The 24,692-nt window shown below is 39.1% G+C and overlaps 1 long non-coding RNA gene across 4 annotated transcripts in view; it reads left to right on the plus strand.

Moving 5' to 3' along the window:
* The window catches only part of LOC103279299 (uncharacterized), a 117,611-nt gene that overhangs the window by 41,041 nt on the left and 51,878 nt on the right, over nucleotides 1-24,692 (plus strand). The window lies entirely within an intron of this gene.

Here is a 24,692-nt window from a genome sequence, read left to right on the forward strand (position 1 = left end):
CAAGAGCCACCCAGTCCAACCCTGTGATGCAGCTAGTTTGTGATTATTTCAAACAGAGGAAGCAGAACAATGGTGGTTATGTTGCTGCTTAAGTGTTGGATATGGCCCATAATTTCCTCCAATCCAGGCTGTTTGAAGAAATATATTCTCCCATATGACCTTGCCCAAGCTTTGAGGTCTTTCAATCCGTCACATCCGTCTCATAGACATGGGATAGGACCTTCTTGGTGATAGCTCCTAGGCCCTTGAAGGCCACTAGGTTGGTCACGAGATGGACACTTGATTTCATCCAGAAATCTGAAAAAAACTGTGAACATTTTCAATTTAACAAGATTTTTTTTTGAAAAAATAGGTTGCCTAAGGTCAATGTCAACCATGTAGGTAAGGTTTTCCCCTGACGTTAAGTCCAGTAGTGTCTGATTCTGGGGGTTGGTGCTCATCTCCATTTCTAAGCCGAAGAGCCGCCGTTTTCCGTAGACACCTCCAAGGTCCTTTTCTGTGAAAAAAAAAGTTTTCTGAAGAGAAAATGCAGTTTCTACATAGAAAATGAAGTTTTCCGCACAGAAAATGTGTGGGCAGGCTCTGCAAAGTAATATGGATTTTGCACAGAATAAACTCCAAATTGAAAATTTTTCTCAGAAAATTCGTATCCAGGATCCCCATCAGGGTCTCCACCAATAAAAAAAGCATAATTTTCCAAATTTTTTTTTGAATATTATTTTTAAAATTCACCACTGTAGATTTGCTTTAATCGAGAGAAAGGATATGGCCAGAACACATACAAAGCACTACTACATTCCAAGTTCCAGGGAAATTGTGTTTGGGTACATGGTTGACCGAAAGGTCCCAGGTTCAAATCCCGGGAGCGGAATGAGCACCCGCTGTTAGCCCCAGCTCCTCCCAACCTAGCAGTTTGAAAACAGGCAAATGTGAGTAGATCAATAGGTACCGCTCTGGCGGGAAGGTAACGGCGCTCCATGCAGTCATGCCAATGGCCACATGACCTTGGAGGTGTCTACGGACAACGCCGGCTCTTCAGCTTAGAAATGGAGATGAACACCAACCCCCAGAGTTGTACACGACTTAATGTCAGGGGAATGTGTGTATGTGTGTGTGTGTATATATGTGTGTGTGTGTGTGTGTATATTCTACATACAGTAGAATCTCACCTCTGGATAATCCAAGCCATTTTTGTAGTCCATGTTTTCAATATATCATGATATTTTGGTGCCAAATTCGTAAATACAGTAATTACAACATAACATCACTGCGTATTGAACTACTTTTTCTGTCAAATTTGTTGTATAACATGATGTTTTGGCACTTAATTTGTAAAATCATCACCTAAATTTGATGTTTAATAGGCTTTTCCTCAATCCCTCCTTGTTATCCAAGATATTCGCTTATCCAAGCTTCTGGCGGCCCATTTAGCTTGGATAAATGAGATTCTACTGTGTTTATATATATATATATATATATATATATATATATATATGTGTGTGTGTAATGAAATTTCAGCCTAGGACAAAACAACAAAACTACAAATCCCAGAAACACTAAACGTGGCAACACAACCCCTCATCCATGCCTCTACGTTCATACAACAACAAAAAAGAAAAATAAAGTCCTAATTAGAGAGAGAGGAATAATTGTTTTTATCCAATTGCTGCCAATTAGAAGGAGACCCACTTGGTCTCCTAGCAACCCACTCAGCCCAGGGGACAGGCAGAGTTAGGCCTCACTCCACACTGCCTATAAAATACAGATTATCTGATTTTAACTGGATTATATGGCAGTGTAGACTCAAGGCCCTTCCACACAGCTATATAACCCATTTATAATGGACTTAATGTAAACCTTTACCCTTTACCTTAACTACTGCCAATTCCTCAATACTTTATTTCCCATACCACCATACTTCGCCACAGCAATGCGTGGCTGGGCACAGCTAGTATATATATATACTAGCTGTGCCCAGCCACGCGTTGCTGTGGCAAAGTGGTGGTGGTATCGGTTAAAACTTGTGGTGGAATTTTTATTTGACGTTATTTGTATTTTTTTAAATTAATTTTATTGTCACTTATCTTTTTTATTTATTATATTTTATTATTTTGTTGTATTATTTTTAGTCATTTTTATAGTATTTTATTGTATTAATTATTTTAGTGTTTTTTATAATTTTTTATTGTATTATTTGTATTTATTTTTTTATCATTATTTTATTAACACTGGGCTGAGTTGGTTGCTAGGAGACCAAGTGGGTGGAGCTTAGCCTTGTAACTGGCAGCAATTGGATAAAAACTATTATTCTTCTCCCTCTAATTAGGAATTTATTTTTCTTTTCTTTTTGTTGTATCAACCTAGAGGCATGGATGAGGGGTTGTGATGTCAATTTTCGAGGTTGTGGGGTGTTTACTTTTGTTGTTTTGTCCGCTGCCCTGATGCCATCACTCTTTTATATATATAGATATACACACATTTAATTTTCATACTATATATATACACACACATTTAATTTTCATATTATATATGTATGTGTGTGTATATATATATATAGTATGAAAATTCTATATATATCTATATAAATTCAAAGCTTTTGTTCTTTTGTACAAGAATGAAACAACTGAAGATTTGCATCTTAGTGAATGCTGAGTATTACTTACCTTCCTCAACACTGTTTATTAATTAACCTTATTTATTAGTCTGTACAGTGTAGCACTTTGAGTCAGATCACAAAGGCCTTCTTGATAGTCCTGCAGTATAAAATCCCAACCCTTGTCAGGTGTTTGGATGAAGACAGATAAAAGGAAGAGCTATCTATTCTGTCCATTATGATGCCTCTCACATTTTAGATTACGGTACATTACAGTGTTGGTGGAATGGTGCTTCAATATTATGGCACCAAAGTGGAAAACACACACCACCCTATGACAAGTATTATTGCATAATGGGATAAGTATGCAGGGACAGGCGAAACAGCAGCCTATAATAGATGCTCCATCTCTCCAGCAATAAGTAGGTATAAGCTCTATAATGCGACTATATGGAAGGGGGTGGGGTTGGAAAAAAAGAAGAAGGCAACATTCATCATAATTCCAGAGGTTGTGAACAAAGGCACAATTACCAGGGATGTCTCCCTACTGCAATTGACAGTAATGCGATGAAGATGTTTGGTAAACTTCAAAGGATAGCTCTCAGTCTTTTTTTGATTACACCCCTTCATTTCTCTCCCATATAGATAGATTTCTATTCTGTACTTATCAATGTCATCTCTTTCTCCTCTTCCTTCTCTTCCTTCATCTTTGTTTCTCTCCTCCTCCTCCTGTTCTTATTCTTTCTCTGCCTCCTCTGGTGCATGTATCACATGGAAGACCTTTTGATGTTGTGATCACTTTAACCAACATGTCCTAGGAGAGATATAGATATTATATATAGATACTAGCTGTGCCTGGCCACGCGTTGCTGTGGCAAAGTGGTGGTGGTAGACTCAAGGCCCTTCCACACAGCTATATAACCCATTTATAATCTTATATTATCTGCTTAGAATTGGATTATATGAGGCCCCTTCTACACAGCTGAATAAAATGCACACTGAAGTGTGGACTCAAGATAATCCAGTTCAAAGCAGATAATATAAGATTATAAATGGGTTATATAGCTGTGTGGAAGGGCCTTGATTCTACACTGCCATATAATCCAGTTCAAATCAGATAATCTGTATTTTATAGGTAGTGTGGAAGAGGCCTAAGTGAGGCCTAATTCTGCCTGTCCCCTGGGCTGAGTGGGTTGCTAGGAGACGAAGTGGGCGGAGCTCAGCCTTCTAACTGGCAGCAATTGGATAAAAACAATTCTTCCTCTCCCTCTAATTAGGACTTTATTTTTCTTTTCTTTTTGTTGTATGAACGTAGAGGCATGGATGAGGGGTTGTGCTGCCAAGTTTAGTGTTTCTGGGATGTGTAGTTTTGTTGTTTTGTCCTGGGCCGAAATTTCATTACCCTTTTATATATATAGATATATATACAGTGTTCCCCCGCTACTTCGCGGTTTGATTTTCGCGGACTCGCTGTTTTGCTGGGAAACGGGGCTACCGTATATACTCGAGTATAAGCCGACCCAAATATAAGCCGAGGCACCTAATTTTACCACAAAAAACTGGGATAACTTATTGACTCGAGTGTAAGCCAAGGGTGGGAAATGCAGCAGCTATGGGTACATTTCAAAATAAAAATAGATACCAATAAAATTTCATTAATCGAGGCATCAGTAGGTTAAATGTTTTTGAATATTTACCATATTTCAAAGAAAAGCAATAAACTAGCTCTATAAGTGGAAAAGTAGGGGCAACAAAAACAATATGGTATCAACAATAACCTAATAATAATAATAATAATAATAATAATAATAACAATAATAATAATAATAAAAACTTCATTTGGATCCCACCCTATCTCCCCATGGGGACTCAGGCTGGCTTCCAACATAGTAACAGGCAAACATTCAATGCTTATATAAACAATGCAGAGCTAGATATAGATCTATAGTTATAGATACTAATTCCATATATGCTTTTCCTCCTGAAACATTTGCAAATTCCTCTGTGTGTGTGTGCATTTCCCCTACAATATTTGCAAGCCATATATATATTCATCTTAAGTCTAAGTCTACCTGGTCTTTGGAGGTCTCTTTGATTACCTATGGTCTTATAAGATCATCTAGATGGTCTTTGAAGGTCTCTTTGCTTACTTATGGTCTTATGAGATTGTCTAGCTGGTCTTTGGAGCTCTCTTTGCTTAGCTACAGCCTTATGAGAACATCTAGATGGCTTTTGGAGGTCACTTTCCTTACCTATGGTCCTATGAGATCATCTAGATGGCCTTTGAGGCTCCCTTTCCTTACCTATGGTTTTATGATATTGTCTAGATGGACCTTGGGGGCCCCTTTCCTTATTGATGGTCTTATGAAACCATCTAGATGGTCTTTGGATGTCTCCTTGTTTATCTATGGTCTTATGATACCATCTAGATAGTCTTTGGACATCTGTTTACCCATGGTCTTATGTTAGGATTGACCTAAGTCAATCCTAACAGTTTAGGACAGGGGCCAGGTAAATAACCTTGGAGAGCCGCTTCCGGCCCACGGGCCTTAGTTTGGGGACCCCTGGTCAAGACCATGAATCCAGTCCGGATTTCAATTCAAGGTTTTAGGGAGCTGTCCAAAGTACTGAATTTGTGGAATAGAGTTCAGTCTTCTAAAGTTTGGACTGAAACGTGTAGGAAATATGAAGTCACCGGTTGGCATTGGTTGGAGTGTATTGAAAAAGGTGATTGTTTCACACTGGAAATCTGTGCCTTTTTATCAGAATGGCTAGATACTGGTCATATTCATAGTTAGAGTAATATCCACCTCTCTTGGCATGTTCTAAAGCAGGGGTCCCCAAACTAAGGCCCGGGGGCCGGATGCGGCCCTCCGGGGTCATTTACCTGCCCCCCGCCCTCAGTTTTATAATATAATATATTGTATATACATATAATATTGATAAAAATATTATAATGTAATACAATATAACACTAATAATAATACCATATAATAATATTAATTATATATTCTATATTACATATAATATTACTAATAATATTACAGTATAGTGGTATAGTTCAATATAGTAATATATAATGCTAATATTGTGCTATGCTAATAATATAATATATTGTATGTACATATAATTTGTAAGCCACTCTGAGTCCCCTTTGGGGTGAGAAGGGTGTGATACAAATGTAGTAAATAAATGCAGTAAATAAATAAATAATAAATAAATACATTTTAGACTTAGGCTTGCCCAAAGTCTGAAATGTCTTGAAGGCACACAACAACAACAACAAGAATCCTAATTAACTTGACTATCTCATTGGCCAGAAGCAGGAGCACACTTCCCATTGAAATCCTGATAAATGTATGTTGGTTAAAATTGTTTTTATTTTTAAATATTGTATTGTTCTTTTGTTGTTGTTGTTGTTGTTGTTGTTGTTGTTGTTGTTGTTTTTGCACTACAAATAAGACATGTGCAGTGTGCATCGGAATTTGTTCGTATTTTTTTTTCAAATGATAATCCGGCCCCTCAACAGTCTGAAGGATTGTGGACCGGCCCTCAGCTTAAAAAGTTTGAGGACCCCTGCTCTAAAGAGACAGTGTAGATCTATCTTCGTCTCAGTCAACCTGTGTCTTGTAGAGAGAATGTGTTTCATTTCCTTTGCTAACGTAGATTGAGAAACTGATGTGTCATCTACTTTTTCCTGAGCAAGACAGTGAGTCATGCCTTCTTCTGTCCTCCTCACACAGTGACTCACTTGTGTCCTTCAGGGTTACATAGGAAAAGACTAATCAAAGCACCAATGAGTCAGATAGAGGAAGTTGTGGACTGCAAATGTGATGCTTAGTCAGCTGCTATGTCATTTTTCAAAGTGGCATTGGCTTGTTTCTTGCCCTGGGCCCAGCTCTCAGATAGATACGCAGAGATGGAAGACACCACAAGGACCATCTAGTCCAACTAATGCAATAATTTACCAGTAAAGTATCCATGACAGGTGGTTATCTAAGCTATCAAAGCCATTTTGCAATGTGAATCCATTGATTTGGTCCCTATCTTCCTGCTCTCCTTCTCCTTCTCTTCCACCTTCTTCGTCTTCATCTTCTTCGTCTTTGTCATCCTCTCCGGCTTCTTCGCCTTCAAGTCATTTTTGATTAATGATGACCCTGAGATGAACCTTTCATAGGGTTTTGTTTCATGCAACATTATTAAAAGTATTTTGTGTGAAATTAGCTTCAGGCTATGTGCTTGAGGTGAGTACAAAACAGAGATTAATTTCATGTTTTGACAATATCTCCAAGATAGCTCATTGTGTATGTCTATAAAAGTACAAGCATTCCAAAACTTTCAAAATCTGGAATCTAAAACCCTTCTGGCCTCAGGCATTTTGGATAAGGATGACCCAGTCTGTACTTCCAAACATTCCGGGTTGCATTCAGGATTTGAAAATGAATGTTTGTACAAACCAAGGCCCAGGAGCTTCATGAAACTTGTGGGGTCAATGCCATCATCCCCATTACAACAACACTCCAAATAATGTCTGAGTTCAGCATTCATCATTTCTGGGCTGGATTGTACAGAAGAGAACCCCGAATCCTTCTGCTATCAGAGGAGAAAACTGAAGGCAGGTGAAGTATAATTCAATTCAGAGAGGAACTGATTATACAGGGAAAAGAGAGAGGTGCAGGAAGCTCTTTAAATGCATTGTGAGGCCAAAAATCAGACATATTCACAAAGAGAGATAGACAGGTATCTATATCTCTCTTCTTATATATACTGTATATACTTGAGTATAAGCCTAGTTTTTCAGCCCTTTTTTTAAGACCAAAAAAGCCCCCTCGGCTTATATTCGGGTGAGGGTCCTGGTTGGCTTATATTTGGGTCAGCTTATACTCGAAAATATATGGTACATTTATTATTTTTCTCTATTATTATTGTTATTATTACATTTATTATTTTTCTCTATTATTATTTTTCTCTCTCTTGTTTGCGATTCTCACACTCCTCCGAACCCTGAATTCCAAACGGTCAGCTCGATCTAAAGATTCCGTCTCATCAAGGTCAGCCTGCTCGTTAGTTTTCTGAGTCTCATTATCAGACTGAGAATGTCCTCCTTTTCCAAGTCCATTTGCACCTGGCTAGTTTCAGTATCAACAACATCATTCCTTGCTGTGGGAAAATGAACTCGTTCCTCATCTTCATCTTTCACTCCCTGATCCTCATCTTCTGCAACAGGGACATTTTGAACCTAATTGTGAACCTGAATCCCATCATCCTCATCAGAGTCAATCTGAGGTTCCAGCCGCGTCACAACAAAATGCTTGCCAAGTCACCACCGCAACCTGGGGCTCCAGGCTCAGCGATGAGTCCAGGAGAACATCTAAGCTGTGAACCTGTGTCTTCAGGGGGAGTGTATGACATATAATCAAATGAGAGCTGTCATTCAATAACATCTAGGGAGCACCAACCACTATGTTAAGAAGTTATAGTTGGCTCTCTCTATCCACGGATTCTCTGTCCATGGATTCAACCATAAGGCTGATGTGACTCTTGATGAGAATGAGTTTGACACCTCCCATCTATATCTAGATATACTGTATATACTCAAGTATAAGTCGATCCGAATATAAGCCGAGGCACCTAATTTTACCACAAAAAAACTGGGAAAACATTGACTCCAGTATAAGCCGAGAGCAGTAAATTTTAGAAATAAAAATAGATACCAATAAAATACATCAATTGAGGCATCAGTAGGTTAAATGTTTTTGAATATTGACATAAAGCTCAAATTTAAGATAAGCCTGTCCAATTCTGATCCAATCATTATTCTCATCTTCTTCAATATAAATGTGCTTATGTATCCTTTTAATAATAATAGGATAAAATAATGCATGTAATAATAATAATAATAATAATAGGAAAATAATACAAGTAATAATAAATAGAGTAAAATAATAATGCAATAATAATAATAAGATCAGAGTGAAATAATAAATATATTAATAATAAATGTAGAGTAAAATAAATGTAATAGTAGCAACAATAATAGAGAAACATAACAAATGTACCATATATTCTCAAATAATAATTATAATAATAATAAATGCAGTAAAATAATAAATGTAATAATAAATAGAGTAAAATAATAAATGTATTAATAATTATAAAAATGGAGTAAAATAAATGTAAAAGTAACAACAATAATAGAATAAAATAATAAATGTAATAATAATAATAAATAGAGTAAAATAATAAATGTAACAATAACAATAATAATAGAGAAAAATAATAAATATGCCATATATACTTGAGTATAAGCCGACTTGAATATAAGCCCACCACGACCCTCACCCGAGTATAAGCCGAGGAGGTTTTTTTTTCAGTCCTAAAAAAGGGCTGAAAAACTAGACTTATACATGAGTATATACAGTAATCAAATGAGAGTTGTCATTCAATAACATCTATGGAGCACCGACAACTATGTTAGGAAGCTATAGTTGGCTCTCTCTATCCACGGATTCTCCGTTCTTGGATTCAACCATAAGGCTGATGTGACTCTTGATGAAAATGAGTTTGACACCTCCCATCTATATCTATATATATAAAAGGGTAATGAAATTTCGGCCTAGGACAAAACAACAAAACTACACATCCCAGAAATACTAAACTTGGCAGCACAACCCCTCATCCATGCCTCTACGTTCATACAACAAAAAGAAAAGAAAAATAAAGTCCTTATTAGAGGGAGAGGAATAATTGTTTTTATCCAATTGCTACCAGTTAGAAGGCTAAGCTCCGCCCACTCGGTCTCCTAGCAACCCACTCAGCCCAGGGGACAGGTAGAGTTAGGCCTCACTTAGGCCTCTTCCACACTGCCTATAAAATGCTGATTATCTGATTTTAACTGGATTATATGGCAGTGTAGACTCACTGCTCTTCCACACAGCTACATAACCCATTTATAATGGACTTAATGTCAGGGGAAAACCTTTACCCTTTACTTTAACTACCACCAATTCCTCAATACTTTATTTCCCATACCACCAGATTTCGCCACAGCAACGCGTGGCTGGGCACAGCTAGTCTAGATATATATCTATCTATCTCTGCATCTATAGCTGGTTAGCTAGCTAGATATTGCCCAGGGAAATCATAGAGGGAACTTGCATTTGTTGAAGTCAAAGCATCACCTGCCAGACTTCAGGAAGGATTTATAGCCTTGGAGCAGCCGGTTTTTAACTGCATTTGCACTGATTTGCTTCTGGGAGACGGGCCTTGCTTAGCATTATTGATTCCCGTTGACTTATCTGCTCCAGTCAGTGGTGTTGACCCTGGCTGGCAGGCTGTCAGAGCAGCCGGACTCCCCTGCCGTGTCCTTCTCCGAAGTCAATCCCCGTCCCCTCCCACCCCGGTCGGCCATGATAGACATCTTTTGTTCTCCTTCCGAGTGATCATTCATCCAAAGCCTCGGAGAATTGGCTGGGTGTGTCCCAGTCTGGCCTGCCGTCGTGGTCCTGCGGTTTTCATTAAGGATGGCCCATTCCCAGTCCTCCGTTCGGCACAAACCTAAATCAGAGGGATCCGACCTTCACACAGACAGGCACATGCATGCAGACGGTGGCTTTTGTCCCGCTGGAAGTGGCCCAGTGCCGTTCCCAAACACCCGGAAATTTAGGCACTGAACTGCAAAGAGGGAGGGTGCATCTTGAGAAGGCCATTTTGAGAAGAGTGGGAGACATTATGGGATGGATTGTAGCATCATGCCAAACCATGGTCACAACAAGGCGGCTCGAGTGCACAAAAACAAAGAAACCAGCAAACAAAGAGGCCAATCTTCACAAATATCTTTTAAAACAGACTGCTCCAAAGCATTCAAACCTAACCTAAAGGTAAAGGTTTCCCCTGTTGTTAAGTCCAGTCATGTCTGACTCTGGGGGTTGGTGTTCATCTCCATTTCTAGGCTGAAGAGCCAGCATTGTCCGTAGACACCTCCAAGGTCATGTGGCCACTGGCATGACTGCATGGAATGCCGTTACCTTCCCACCGAAGCAGTACCTATTGATCTGCTCACATTTTGCATGTTTTCGAACTGCAGGCGCTCATTCCGCTCCCGGGATTTGAACCAAATGCCGGCTGAGATCTTTTGGAACGGCACCCAGTGTGCCCATCACCACTGGGAACACCTGTACTGGTTTCTACCAGAGTCGTTGAAGTTCAGTCTTGAGGTCCTGATAGCAGCTGAGTTTTTCCTGTTGTTTTTTGTCAATGCGACTGTCACCTGGGATGGTGACACCAATGATCCAAACCTTTTTCTTTTCCACAACTGTGATGTCTGGTGTGTTGTGTTCCAGAACTTTGTCAGTCTGGATTTGGAAGTCCCACAGTATCTTTGCGTGTTCATTTTCCAATACGTTTTACTTGCAAGAGTCCTCTGCCCCCTGATCTTCTAGGCAGATATAGCCGGTCAATATCACTGTGAGGGTGCAGTGAATGATGAATGGTCATGAGTTTTCTTGTTTTTCTGTCCAAATTGTCCAGTTCCATCTGTGTCCAGTTTATAATGCCAGCAGTATATCTTATGACAGGTATGGCCCAGGTGTTTATGGCTTTGATGGTGTTGCCTCCATGGAGCTTGCTTTTGAGAATTTTTCTGACCCATTGTGTGTATTCTTTGCTGACCACAGTTTTCACATGTTCATGCTTGATGTTGTCCAGCTGTAATATGCCCAGATATTTATAGGCCTCTGGTTGTTGACACTTTATTATTTGGCCATTAGGCATATTTATGCCCTCACTTTCAATGTTTTTTCCCTTCTTCAATGCATCATCATCATCATCATCATCATCACCATCATCATCATCATCATTATTATTATTATTATTATTATTATTATTATTATTATTATTATTGGAGCCTCCGGTGTGTTAAAGTGCTGAACTGCTGAATTTGCAGACCAAAAGGTCCCAGGTTCAAACCCAGGGAGCGGAGTGAGCGTCCGCTGTTAGCCCCAGCTTCTGCCAACTTAGCAGTTTGGAAACATGCAAAATGTGAGTAGATCAATAGGTACCACTCCGGCAGCAAGGTAACGGCGTTCCATGCAGTCATGCCAGCCACATGACCTTGGAGGTGTCTATGGACAACGCCGGCTCTTCAGCTTAGAAATGGAGATGAGCACCAACACCCAGAGTCGGACACGACTGGACTTAATGTCAGGGGAGACCTTTACCTTTATTATTATTATTGACACAACGACGTTGTATGACACAGCAAACAAGATAGATATGCTGGATTTCGTTTCACAAAACCACAAGTCGAACACTTCCCAAGTGTCTAGGACTGTGTGATGTATTTTCGGATGATGCGTGCAGATCCCAGCAGGGTGGCCTTTTGCAGTTGGCAGATCGTAATTCTGTCAATGTCTATTGTTTCCAAATGCCGGCTGAGATCTTTTGGCACGGCACCCAAATAAATAAATAATAATAATAATAATAATAATAATAATAATAATAATAATAATAATAATAACATTTATACCCTGCTTTCTCTGTCTACAATGGATGTTTCAATGGTCAATGGAGGAACAGAGGAGCAAAATGAGAGATGGCAGATTTTGCCATTGTTTCTCTCCCATATTGTGCATCATCCTCACAAAAAGGAGAGATTTGTTTGAGCTCCTCGTCGAAGATTTCAAAGCCTGGAACCTGCTTGGATCCCTGAAGGATCAATTGACCTCAAACCCATCCTTTAATGTCTGCCGAGCCTCCCGAAAGAGAGACGATGCATTGCTCAGCCTTTGCCCAAGAAGAGGAATAATGAAGCATGCTGAGGAAGACCTCTCTCGCTCAGGAAAGGGGGGAAGCACTGTCTGGTACCATGGCAATGCAGTAGGGATTACACTGCGGTGGGACTTAGGTTCCTTTTCATTATTATTCCGGTAACGGCTAAGAGATGTTGTGAATGAGCCAGATTGCAAGGAAAAAGGGAGACACCCAAAAGAGCAGAGCACTACTCTTGGAGGCAGTGAAAAATATTAAACCTGCTCTGAAAATGTTTGGAGAGATGTCCTTTCTTCCAGATTCAAAACAAAGATCCTTTCAATAGGAGTCAAAGCTTTTCTATCAAGCCTGGGCATGGAGAGCTTGGTTGTGTTTCCTTGGTGGCCGTGGAGACACAGGGTTGTTGTATGTTTTCCAGGCTGTATGGCCATGTTTGAGAAGTATTCTCTCCTGACGTTTCGCCCACGTCTATAGCAGGCATCCTCAGAGGTTGTGAGGTACAGTAGAGTCTCACTTATCCAAGCCTCACTTATCCAAGTTTCTGGATAATCCAAGCCATTTTTGTAGTCAATGTTTTCAATATATCGTGATATTGTGGTGCTAAATTCGTAAATACAGTAGAGTCTCACTTATCCAAGCTAAACATGCTGGCAGAAGCTTGGATAAGCGAATATCTTGGATAGTAAAGAGGGATTAAGGAAAAGCCTATTAAACATCAAATTAGGTTATGATTTTACAAATTAAGCACCAAAACATCATGTTATACAACAAATTTGACAGAAAAAGTAGTTCAATATGCAGTAATGTTATGTTGTAATTACTGTATTTACGCATTTAGCACCAAAATATCATGATATATTGAAAACATTGACTACAAAAATGGCTTGGATTATCCAGAGGCTTGGATAAGCGAGGCTTGGATAAGTGAGACTCTACTGTACAGTAATTACAACATAACTTTACTGCATGTTGAACTGCTTTTTCTGTCAAATTTGTTGTAAAACATGATGTTTTGGTGCTTAATTTGTAAAATCATAACCTAATTTTATGTTTAAAAGGCTTTTCCTTAACCCCTCCTTATTATCCAAGATATTCGCTTATCCAAGCTTCTGCCAGCCCGTTTAGCTTGGATTAGTGAGACTTTACTGTATATGGAGAAACTAAGCAAGGGAGGTTTATCTATCTGTGGAAGTTCCTGGGTGGTGGGAAGGACTCTTGTCTGTTGGAGGCCAATGTGAATGTTGTATTTAATCACCTTGATTTGCATTAAATGGCCTTCCAAGCTTCATGTCCTGGCCTGGGGAAGTCTTTTTGTTCAGAGTCGTTAGCTGCCCTTGATTGATTCCTGTCTGGATTTCTTCTGTTTTTAGAGTGCTGCTCCTTATTTATTGTTCTGATTTTAGAACAGTGCCAATATTAAAAAAAACTCTAAATAAGGAGCAGCATTTTGAAAACAGAAGAATTGCAGACATGGACTGGTCACTATTAGCTAAAACCATCCCCAGAAAGAGGCCAAATAATCCATTGCAATCTCCCCACCTTGAACTACACATGACAACAGAAAGTGTCACAGAGAGAAGTAGTAAAACATTAGTAAACAAGTGTGCTAACACCCTCTGGTGGACAGAAGAGAAGGTGGTTGTGACATTTAAAAGCCGTATTCAGTTTTTTGTGATGTGTCAGCACGACATTGGAGCCTCCAATGGCCTAGGGGATAAAAGCCTCGTGACTTGAAGGTTGGGTTGCTGACCTGAAAGCTGCCAGGTTCGAATCCCACCTGGGGAGAGCGTGGATGAGCTCCCTCTATCAGCTCCAGCTCCATGCGGGGACATGAGAGAAGCCTCCCACAAGGATGGTAAAAACATCAAAAACATCTGGGCGTCCCCTGGGCAACGTCCTTGCAGACAGCCAATTCTCTCACTCCAGAAGCAACTCCGGTTGCTCCTGACACGAAAAAAAAGCATGATGTTTTGCTTCATTTATTTAATGTTGGTGTTGTGTGCCTTCGGGATATTTCCAACAGTGTGGTCTAGTGGGTTGAACATTGGACCATGAGTCTGGAGGCCAGGCTTTGAATCCGTACTTGTCTATGGAAACCTGCTGGGTAATTTTGGGCAAGTCACACACTCTCAGCCTCAGAAGAAGGCAATGACAGACCATCTCTGAACAAATCTTAATAGCTTCCCAATATATCAAATTTATTGTGATAGATTACCATATCTGTGGTGCAAAAATGGAACCCTCAAATTGATGGAGAAGAAGCAATGCAGTCATTGCTAATAGTCAACACGGATTTACCAAAAACAAGTCATGCCAGACTAATCTGATCTCTTTTTTCGATAGAGTTACAAGTTGGGTTGATACAGGGAATGCTGTGGATGTAGCGTACCTGGATTTCAGTAAGGCCTTCGACAAAGTCCCCCACGACCTTCTGGCAAACAAACTAGTAAAATGTGGGCTAGACAAAACTACAGTTAGATGGATCTGTAATTGGCTAAGCGAACGAACCCAAAGGGTGGTCACCAATGCGTCGTCTTCATCATGGAAAGAAGTGACAAGTGGAGTGCCGCAGGGCTCCGTCCTGGGCCCGGTTCTGTTCAACATCTTTATTAACGACTTAGACGAAGGGTTAGAAGGCACGATCATCAAGTTTGCAGACGACACCAAACTGGGAGGGATAGCTAACACTCCAGAAGACAGGAGCAGAATTCAAAACGATCTTGACAGACTAGAGAGATGGGCCGAAACTAACAAAATGAAGTTCAACAGGGACAAATGCAAGAGACTCCACTTTGGCAGAAAAAATGGAAATCAAAGATACAGAATGGGGGACGATGCCTGGCTTGACAGCAGTGTGTGCGAAAAAGACCTTGGAGTCCTCGTGGATAACAAGTTAAACATGAGCCAACAATGTGATGCGGCAGCTAAAAAAGCCAATGGGATTTTGGCCTGCATCAATAGGGGAATAGCGTCTAGATCCAGGGAAGTCCTGCTCCCCCTCTACTCTGCCTTGGTCAGACCACACCTGGAATCACACTGAGTCCAATTTTGGGCACCACAGTTGAAGGAGATGTTGACAAGCTGGAAAGCGTCCAGAGGAGGGCGACTAAAATGATCAAAGGTCTGGAGAACAAGCCCTATGAGGAGCGGCTTAAAGAGCTGGGCATGTTTAGCCTGCAGAAGAGAAGGCTGAGAGGAGACATGATAGCCATGTACAAATACGTGAGGGGAAGTCATAGGGAGGAGGGAGCAAGCTTGTTTTCTGCTGCCCTGGAGACTAGGACACGGAACAATGGCTTCAAACTACAGGAAAGGAGATTCCACCTGAACATCAGGAAGAACTTCCTCACTGTGAGAGCTGTTCGGCAGTGGAACTCTCTGCCCCAGGCTGTGGTGGAGGCTCCTTCTTTGGAGGCTTTTATGCAGAGGCTGGATGGCCATCTGTCAGGGGTGCTTTGAATGCGATTTCCTGCTTCTTAGCAGGGGGTTGGACTGGATGGCCCATGGGGTCTCTTCCAACTCTACTATTCTATGATTCTATAAGACAAGGCTGATGGGTCCGTCTTTCCTCTTCCACTTCACAGAATGGAGAACCTGTGAGATGAAATAACTAAACAAGTGGCATTGAATCCCACTTTGGGAGAAAATTGGGGTATAAAGAAATGAATGAATAAATAAAAATAAACGCTGCCGCAAAATTTGGCATTTTATAATTATTTGACAAATGCAATAAATAAATGAAGCACATTGTTGCAAAAATGTCTTCTTATGCTCCACATAGTGAGCACTTGGATGCATTCATGCTCAAAGTAGTGTGGATTTGCATGACATATATGACCTAAAATACATTTATATCCTTTGCAATTTAACCCATTGCAATCCGACAAATTTAAGAAACAAAAGACCTTCACTAGAATATGGAGGAGGAAGAGAAAGCTCATTAAATCATGAAAGTGCTGATTGGTACTTTGCTTTGCACCCAAGGAGATTAAGTGTATGGCCATCCCTCCAATGTCCTCTAACCAGTATCAATGAGGTGGTGAATTTTTGAGTTTTATGCTGAAATATAAAGGACTTATCCAAGGTGCTGAGTCTAGTTTGGGAATTGGCTTCAGTACCTTGGACAGCTCCTATGAAGTTTATAATACCCTAGAATTGATTGACCACCCAACTACCGTATATACTCGAGTATAAGACAACTCGAATATAAGCCGAGGCACCTAATTTTACCACAAAAAAACTGGGAAAACATTGACTCCAGTATAAGCCGAAGGTGGTAAATTTCAGCAATAAAAATAGATACCAATAAAATTACATTAATTGAGGCATCGGGAGATTAAATGTTTTTGAATATTGACATAAAGCTCAAATTTAAGATAAGACTGTCCAGCTCTGATCAAATCATTATTCTCATCTTCTTCAATGTGCTTATGTATCCTTTTAATAATAATATAGTAAAATAATACATGTAATAATAATAATAATAATTATTATTATTATTATTATTATTATTATTACAGGAAAATAATATATGTAATAATAAATAGAGTAAAATAATAAATGCAATAATAACATCAGCGTGAAATAATAAATGTATTATTAATAATGATAAAAATAGAGTAAAATAAGTGTAATAGTAGCAACAATAATAGAGAAAAATAATAAATGTATTATTATTAATGATAAAAATAGAGTAAAATAAGTGTAATAGTAGCAACAATAATAGAGAAAAATAATAAATGTAATAATATAAATAATAATAGAGAAAAATAATAAATGTACCATATATTCTCGAGTATAGTAAAAGGTAAAGGTTTCTCCTAACATTAAGTCTAGTCGTGTCTTGACTCTGGGGGTTGGTGCTCATCTCCATTACTAAGCCAAAGAGCCGGCGTTGTCCATAGACATCTCCAGATCATGTGGCCAGCATGACTGCATGGAGTGCTGTTACCTTCCTGCTGGAGCGGTACCTATTAATCTACCCACATTTGCATGTTTTCAAACTGCTAGGTTGGCAGGAGCTGGGGCTAATAGTGGGCGCTCATTCCACTCCCGGGATTTGAACCTGGGACCTTTTGGTCCACAAGTTCAGCAGCTCAGGGCTTTAACACACTGCACCACGGGGCTTCATATCATATCATATCATATCATATCATATCATATCATAGAATCATGGAATAATAGAGTTGGAAGATACCATGTGGGCCATCTAGTCCAACCACCTGCCAGGCACAAAAAGCACAATCAAAGTACCTCAGAGAGTTCATTGAATAGTTCAACTGTTGCCTAGAAATGTACTTTATTTCAGGCTTATTGGTTGTTGGTTCGAGATTGTTTTTCTTTTTGTCACAACTGCTATGGTGTTATAATTGTTGTTGTTTTATTCTGTTTTATGATATTGTGTATGTATTTTAATGTTATTATGTTTTACGATGTTGACCGGACTTGTCCCCATGTAAGCAGCTCTGTGTCCCCTTGGGGAGATGGAGGCGGGGTACAAAAATTGAGTTATTATTACTATTATTATTATTATTATTATTATTATTATTATTATTATTATTATTATGACACAGCAAACAAGATAGACATGCTGGATTTCATATCACAAAATCACAAGTCGAACACTTCCCAAGTGTCTAGGAGTGTGTGATGTATTTTTGGATGATGCTCGCAGATCCCAGTAGGGTGGCCTTTTGCAGTTGGCAGATCGTAATTTTGTCAATGTCTATTGTTTCCAAATGCCGGCTGAGATCTTTTGGCACGGCACCCAATGTGCCCATCACCACCCGGACCACCTGCACTGGTTTCTGCCAGAGTCTTTGCAGTTCAATCTTGAGGTCCTGATACCGGCTGAGTTTTTCCTGTTGTTTTTCATCAATGCGACTGTCACCTAGGATGGCAACATCAATGATCCAAATCTTTTTCTTTTCCACAACTGTGATGTCTGGTGTGTTGTGTTCCAGAACTTTGTCAGTCTGGATTCGGAAGTCCCACAGTATCTTTGCGTATTCATTTTCCATGACCTTTGCAGGTTTGAGATCCCACCATTTCTTTACTGCTGGGAGGTGGTACTTGAGGCATAAGTTCCAATGAATCATTTGGGCCACATAGTTGTGCCTCTGTTTGTAGTCTGTCTGTGCAATTTTCTTACAACAGCTGAGGAGAAGATCAATGGTTTCGTCGGTTTCCTTGCACAGTCTGCATTTTGGGTCATCAGCTGATGTTTCGATCTTGGCCTGAATTGCCTTTGTCCTGATGTCTTGCTCCTGGGCTGCAAGGATCAGGCCTTCTGTCTCCTTCTTCAGGGTCCCATTCGTGAGCCACAGCCAGGTCTTCTCCTAGTCAGCTTTCCCTTCAATTTTGTCAAGGAACTTTCCATGCAATGTTTTGTTGTGCCAGCTGTCAGCTCTAGTTTGTAGTGCGGTTTTCTTGTACTGACTCTGTCTGCTGTGCTTTGAGGAGTTTCTGATTTTTGACTTCAATCAAAGCAGGTTCTTCACTTTGCTTTACATATTCTGCCAGGGCATGTTCTTCTTCTTCTTTGACTGCTTGTTTTACTTGTAAGAGTCCTCTGCCACCTGATCTTCTAGTTATTATTATTATTATTATTATTATTATTATTATTATTATTATTATTATTATGCTCTTCTTACATTCAGGAAGGTCTTCCTAATGTTCAGGTGGGATCTCCTTTCTTGTCATTTGAACCCATTGCTTCATTGAGTCCTAGTCTCCAAGTCAGGAGAACTCAAACTCACAGCAGATGGTAGTACAGTAGAGTCTCACTTATCCAAGCCTCGCTTATCCAAGCTTCTGGATAATCCAACCCATTTTTGTAGTCAATGTTTTCAATATATCGTGATATTTTGGTGCTAAATTCGTAAATACAATAATTACAACATAACATTACTGCGTATTGAACTGCTTTTTCTGTCAAATTTGTTGTCTAACATGATGTTTTGGTGCTTAATTTGTAAAATCATAACCTAATTTGATGTTTAATAGGCTTTTCCTTAATCCCTCCTTATTATCCAAGATATTCACTTATCCAAGCTTCTGCCGGCCCGTTTAGCTTGGATAAGTGAGACTCTACTGTATTGGTTTGCACTGATCTATAGGCACTTAACCAGATACTCCTGCGATTCAGCTGCAGTACTGTAATACAAAATCTTGGTTGCACCATTTCAACTCCTTTTTTCGGATGCAAAATGACCCATAATGAGTGACTCCATCACTCTCTTGACTGCCCTTTGACCGATGCAAAAACAGTGGCTTTCGTGGGAGTTGGAGGTAGCTAGATCCCCATTTCTTTGTCTTAAATCCCAATAATGAAGAAGGATTTTTAGCACAGTTTGATAAGAGGCACAGCGAATCAAGTCCAGGTGTGTTGGAAAACCACAGCTCTGAAGGTTCGCTATGCCAGGAAGTATGTTTGAACACATGTGCGGTGCATTATTCAATTATGACAGATTTCTCTCTCTTTCTTTCTCGACATTTTAATTAGTCCTCTTTGCTCAGCAGCACAGTTTTTTTAAAAGATGCATTAAACAATAGGATCAACTCTAGCAGCCGCGTGATTCAAGAGATAATGGCGATACATAATTCTGATGCAGCCTCAACAGCTTACATTGTGGGAGCTGCTGGGGGTGGAGGTCAATTAGATTAACTTGAAATGGTGCTTTGTAATCTTTTAATGATATAAACTTTGTCCAGAAATATCTAATAGTCACAGCAGAACCTGAGAATGAAGGGCTAACTTTCTAGTGCCAGGGAGCATTCATCACTCATTCAGAAAGGAACACAAGTTTCATTTGCAGTCGGTCCTCTACATTTGCGAGTTTAAGTTTTGTGGATTTGAGTGTTTCATACATTCTTTCTAGGAATTTCTAAGCTTTCTAACATTATTTTACGGTCAACCACTATCAGAAGTGACTGTGGAGTTACATTGGAGCAGCGTTTCTCAACCTGGGGTCTCCAAAGACCATCAGAAAACACATTCACATTTGGACATACAGTAGAGTCTCACTTATCCAACACTTGCTTATCCAACGTTCTGGATTATCCAACACATTTTTGTAATTATTACATAACATTTCTGGGCATCTAACTACTTTTTCTGTCAAATTTGTTGTATAACATGATGTTTTGGTGCTTAATTTGTAAAATAATAACCTAATTTGATATTTAATAGGCTTTTCCTTAATCTCTCCTTATTATCCAACATATTCACTTATCCAACGTTCTGCCGGCCCGTTTACGTTGGATAAGTGAGACTCTACTGTATTAAGTATTTATGCCAAGTTTGGTCCAGATCCATCATTCAAAAACATTTAACCTACTGATGCCTCAATTAATACAATTTTATTGCTATCTGTTTTTATTTCTGAAATTTACCACCTTATGGCTTATACTGGAGTCAATGTTTTCCCAGTTTTTTTGTGGTAAAATTAGGTGCCTCAGCTTATATTTGGGTTGGCTTATACTCGAGTATATACGGTATATGTTTTTAATGCTTTAATGTATTTTTATCGATTACTGTTAATGGTTTTAAATGTGTTGTTAATTTTATTGATTGTTTGGCGTTGAATCTTGCCGGGTGTTGTAAGCAGCCTTGAGTCCCCTCGGGTGAGAAAGGCGGGGTAAAAATTATGAATTAGTCTCCAGTGTTAATATTGTATGTTTTATGTTGATTTTAACGATTGTTTTTACTGTAATTGATGTTTTTATTGGATAACTGTTTTATTGCTGTGTTTTGATATTTGATTGTTTTATCGGGCAAGGCCCCATGTAAGCCGCCCCGAGTCCCTTCGGGGAGATGGGGCGGGGTATAAAAATAAAGTTGTTGTTATTATTATTATTATTATTATTATTATTATTATTGACACAACGACGTTGTATGACACAGCAAACAAGATAGATATGCTGGGTTTCGTTTCACAAAATCACAAGTCGAACACTTCCCAAGTGTCTAGGACTGTGTGATGTATTTTCGGATGATGCGTGCAGATCCCAGCAGGGTGGCCTTTTGCAGTTGGCAGATTGTGATTTTGTCAATGTCTATTGTTTCCAAATGCCGGCTGAGATCTTTCGGCACGGCACCCAGTTATTCTTTATTATTATTATTATTATTATTATTATTATTATTATTATTATTATTATTATTATAAAATGTTGCAAATAAATACATAAATAAATAATTTTTATACTGATATTGACCCTTTGGTGCCAGGAAAACCACAACAGCAAATATCAACAAAACATTGTAATAATGTACTTGTGGCACCTTTGGACTCTGCATAGGTATCTTTAAAAGGCTAAACAGCTCTTGACCACCTAGGGTTATTGTCTTTTGGATGCCCGCCACCATTTTCTGGGCAAGTAAACCACCCATGTCATCCTTTATGGCTCATTATCTTCTGTGTGCCTGGCCAGATAAGAAGTCTACATATGTACAAGTGCTATCCATGTTTCCCATTGTATTGTACAATTAGAAGGCCTCCGGGGACTGACAAGACGCCTGCTGCCATGCTATAATGTTTTGGCAACTTCGGGACCTGGCAAGTCCTAATCCTCCCTGTGATTTGGAGACTCTTCCAATTTCTTTCTGGCATTCCTGCCAATGTCATGGAGAGGACAAATGCGAGGTCGTGCCAAGGCTGTGCACAGAGTGGATAACGTTTCCCGTTGCTACGCACTTGGTTTTGACATGGCATTAGGGTGCCCTGGGCAAGTTTGGTCATGGACTGTGCCATCGCAGCATACTGAAGGTACAATATGAGTGTTGAGACAAGAAGGGAGAAATACTAAACCCATTCTCCACCCCATTCTAGTGAAAGGGATCCAAAGATGGTACTCAGAGTTCAAACATATTTGGCTGAATCTAACACTAACAAAATATAGCAACAGGCTGGTGTTTATGGCCATCCATGATGCAAATCAGTACAAAATATGAGAGCTAGAGTCATATATGTCAAACCAGCCACCATCCTCTGCATGTCTCTGTCCTGTCCATTGTCTCTGGGCAAGTGTAGATATCCACCTTGACTGAAAAGGGAGATATATATATACATATATATATATATATATATATATATATATATATATATGTATAAAAGAGTGATGGCATCACGGCGACCCACAAAACAACTAAACTACAAGCCCCCCAACCTCGAAATTTGACAACACAACCCATCATCCACGCCTCTAGGTTGGTACAACAAAAAGCAAAGAAAAATAAAGTCCTAATTAGAGGGAGAGAAATAATTGTTTTTATCCAATTGCTGCCACTTAGAAGGCTCTAAGCTCTGCCCACTTGGTCTCCTAGCAACCCACTCAGCCCAGTGTTAATAAAAGAATAAAAAATAAAATAAATACAAATAATACAATAAGAAATAATTAAAAACACTAAAAAATAATACAATAAAATACTATAACAAAATAACTAAAAACAATACAACAAAATAATAAAATATAATAAATAAAAAGATAAGTTACAATAAAATTAATTAAAAAAATTACAAATAACGTCAAATAAAAATTCCACAACAACTTTTAACCAATAGCACCACCACTTTGCTACAGCAACGCGTGGCCGGGCACAGCTAGTATATATATACTAGCTGTGCCCGGCCACGCGTTGCTGTGGCAAAGTATGGTGGTATGGGAAATAACGTATTGAGGAATTGGTGGTAGTTTTTGTTGTATCAACCTAGAGGCGTGGCTGAGGGGTTGTGCTGTCAGTTTTTGAGCTTGTGGGGTGTTTAGTTTTGTTGTTTTGTCCGCTGCCGTGATTCCATCACTCTTTTATATATATAGATATATATATACTGTATGTGTGTGTGTGTGCGTATGTATATGTGTGTGTGTGTGTGTGTGTGTGTGTGTATATATATATATATATATATATATATATATATATATATATATACATACATACACACACACACACACACACACACCGTATATACTCGAGTTTAAGCTGACCCGAATATAAACTGAGGCACCTAATTTTACCACAAAAAACTGGGAAAACATTGACTCCAGTATAAGCTGAGATGCCAATAAAATTACATTAATTGAGGCATCAGTCGTTTAAATGTTTTTGAATCTTTACATCAAACTGTAATATAAGATATGACTGTTCAACTCTGATTAAATCATTATTTTCATCTTCTTCAATGTAAATGTGATTGTGTATGCTTTTAATAATCACAGAGTAAAATAATAAATGTAATAATAATAATAATAATAATAATAAATGCAGTAAAATAATAAATGTAATAATAAACAGAGTAAATTGTGTTGTCGAAGGCTTTCATGGCCGGGATCACAGGGTTGTTGTATGTCTTTCGGGCTGTGTGGCCATGTTCCAGAAGTATTCTCTCCTGACGTTTTGCCCACATCTATGGCAGCCATCCTCAGAGGTTGTGAGGTAAATTAATAAATGTATTATTAATAATAAAAATAGAGTAAGATAAATGTAAAAGTAACAACAATAATAGAGTAAAATAATGAATGTAATGATAATAATAATAATAATAATAATTAATAGAGTGAAATAATAAATGTAACAGTACCAATAAGAATAGAGAAAAATAATAAATATACCATATATACTTGAGTATAAGCCGACCTGAATATGAGCCCACCAGGACCCTCACCCGAGTATAAGCCGAGGAGGTTTTTTTTTTCAGTCCTAAAAAAGGGCTGAAAAACTAGGCTTATACTCGAGTATATACAGTATATATAGGCCCCGAGTGGCGCAGTGTGTTAAAGCGCTGAGCTGCTGAATGTGCAGACCGAAAGGTTGCAGGTTCGAATCCGTGGAGTGGAGTGGAGTGAGCTCCCGCTCTTAGCTCCAGCTTCTGTCAACCTAGCAGTTGGAAAACATGAAAATGTGAGTAAATCAATAGGTACTGCTCTGGCGGGAAGGTAACGGCGCTCCATGCAGTCATGCCGGCCACATGACCTTGGAGGTGTCTATGGACAATGCCGGCTCTTTGGCTTAGAAATGGAAATGAGCACAACTAGACTTAATGTTAAGGGAAACCTTTACCTTATATGTGTATGGCATTGGATTTTTGCCTGTTGTAAGACTCTCTTTGCATTTCATTTTTTCTACCTAAGTGGAGTTTCTTGCATTTGTCCCTGTTGAACTTCATTGTGTTAGTTTTGGCCCATCTCTCTAGTCTGTCAAGATCGTTTTGAATTCTGCTCCTGTCTTCTGGAGTGTTAGCTATCCCTCCCAGTTTTGTGTCGTCTGCAAACTTGATGATCGTGCCTTCTAACCCTTCGTCTAAGTCGTTAATAAAGATGTTGAACAAAACCGGGC

Source organism: Anolis carolinensis, unplaced genomic scaffold (genome assembly GCF_035594765.1).
Source record: "Anolis carolinensis isolate JA03-04 unplaced genomic scaffold, rAnoCar3.1.pri scaffold_8, whole genome shotgun sequence".
Lineage (NCBI taxonomy): Eukaryota > Metazoa > Chordata > Lepidosauria > Squamata > Dactyloidae > Anolis > Anolis carolinensis.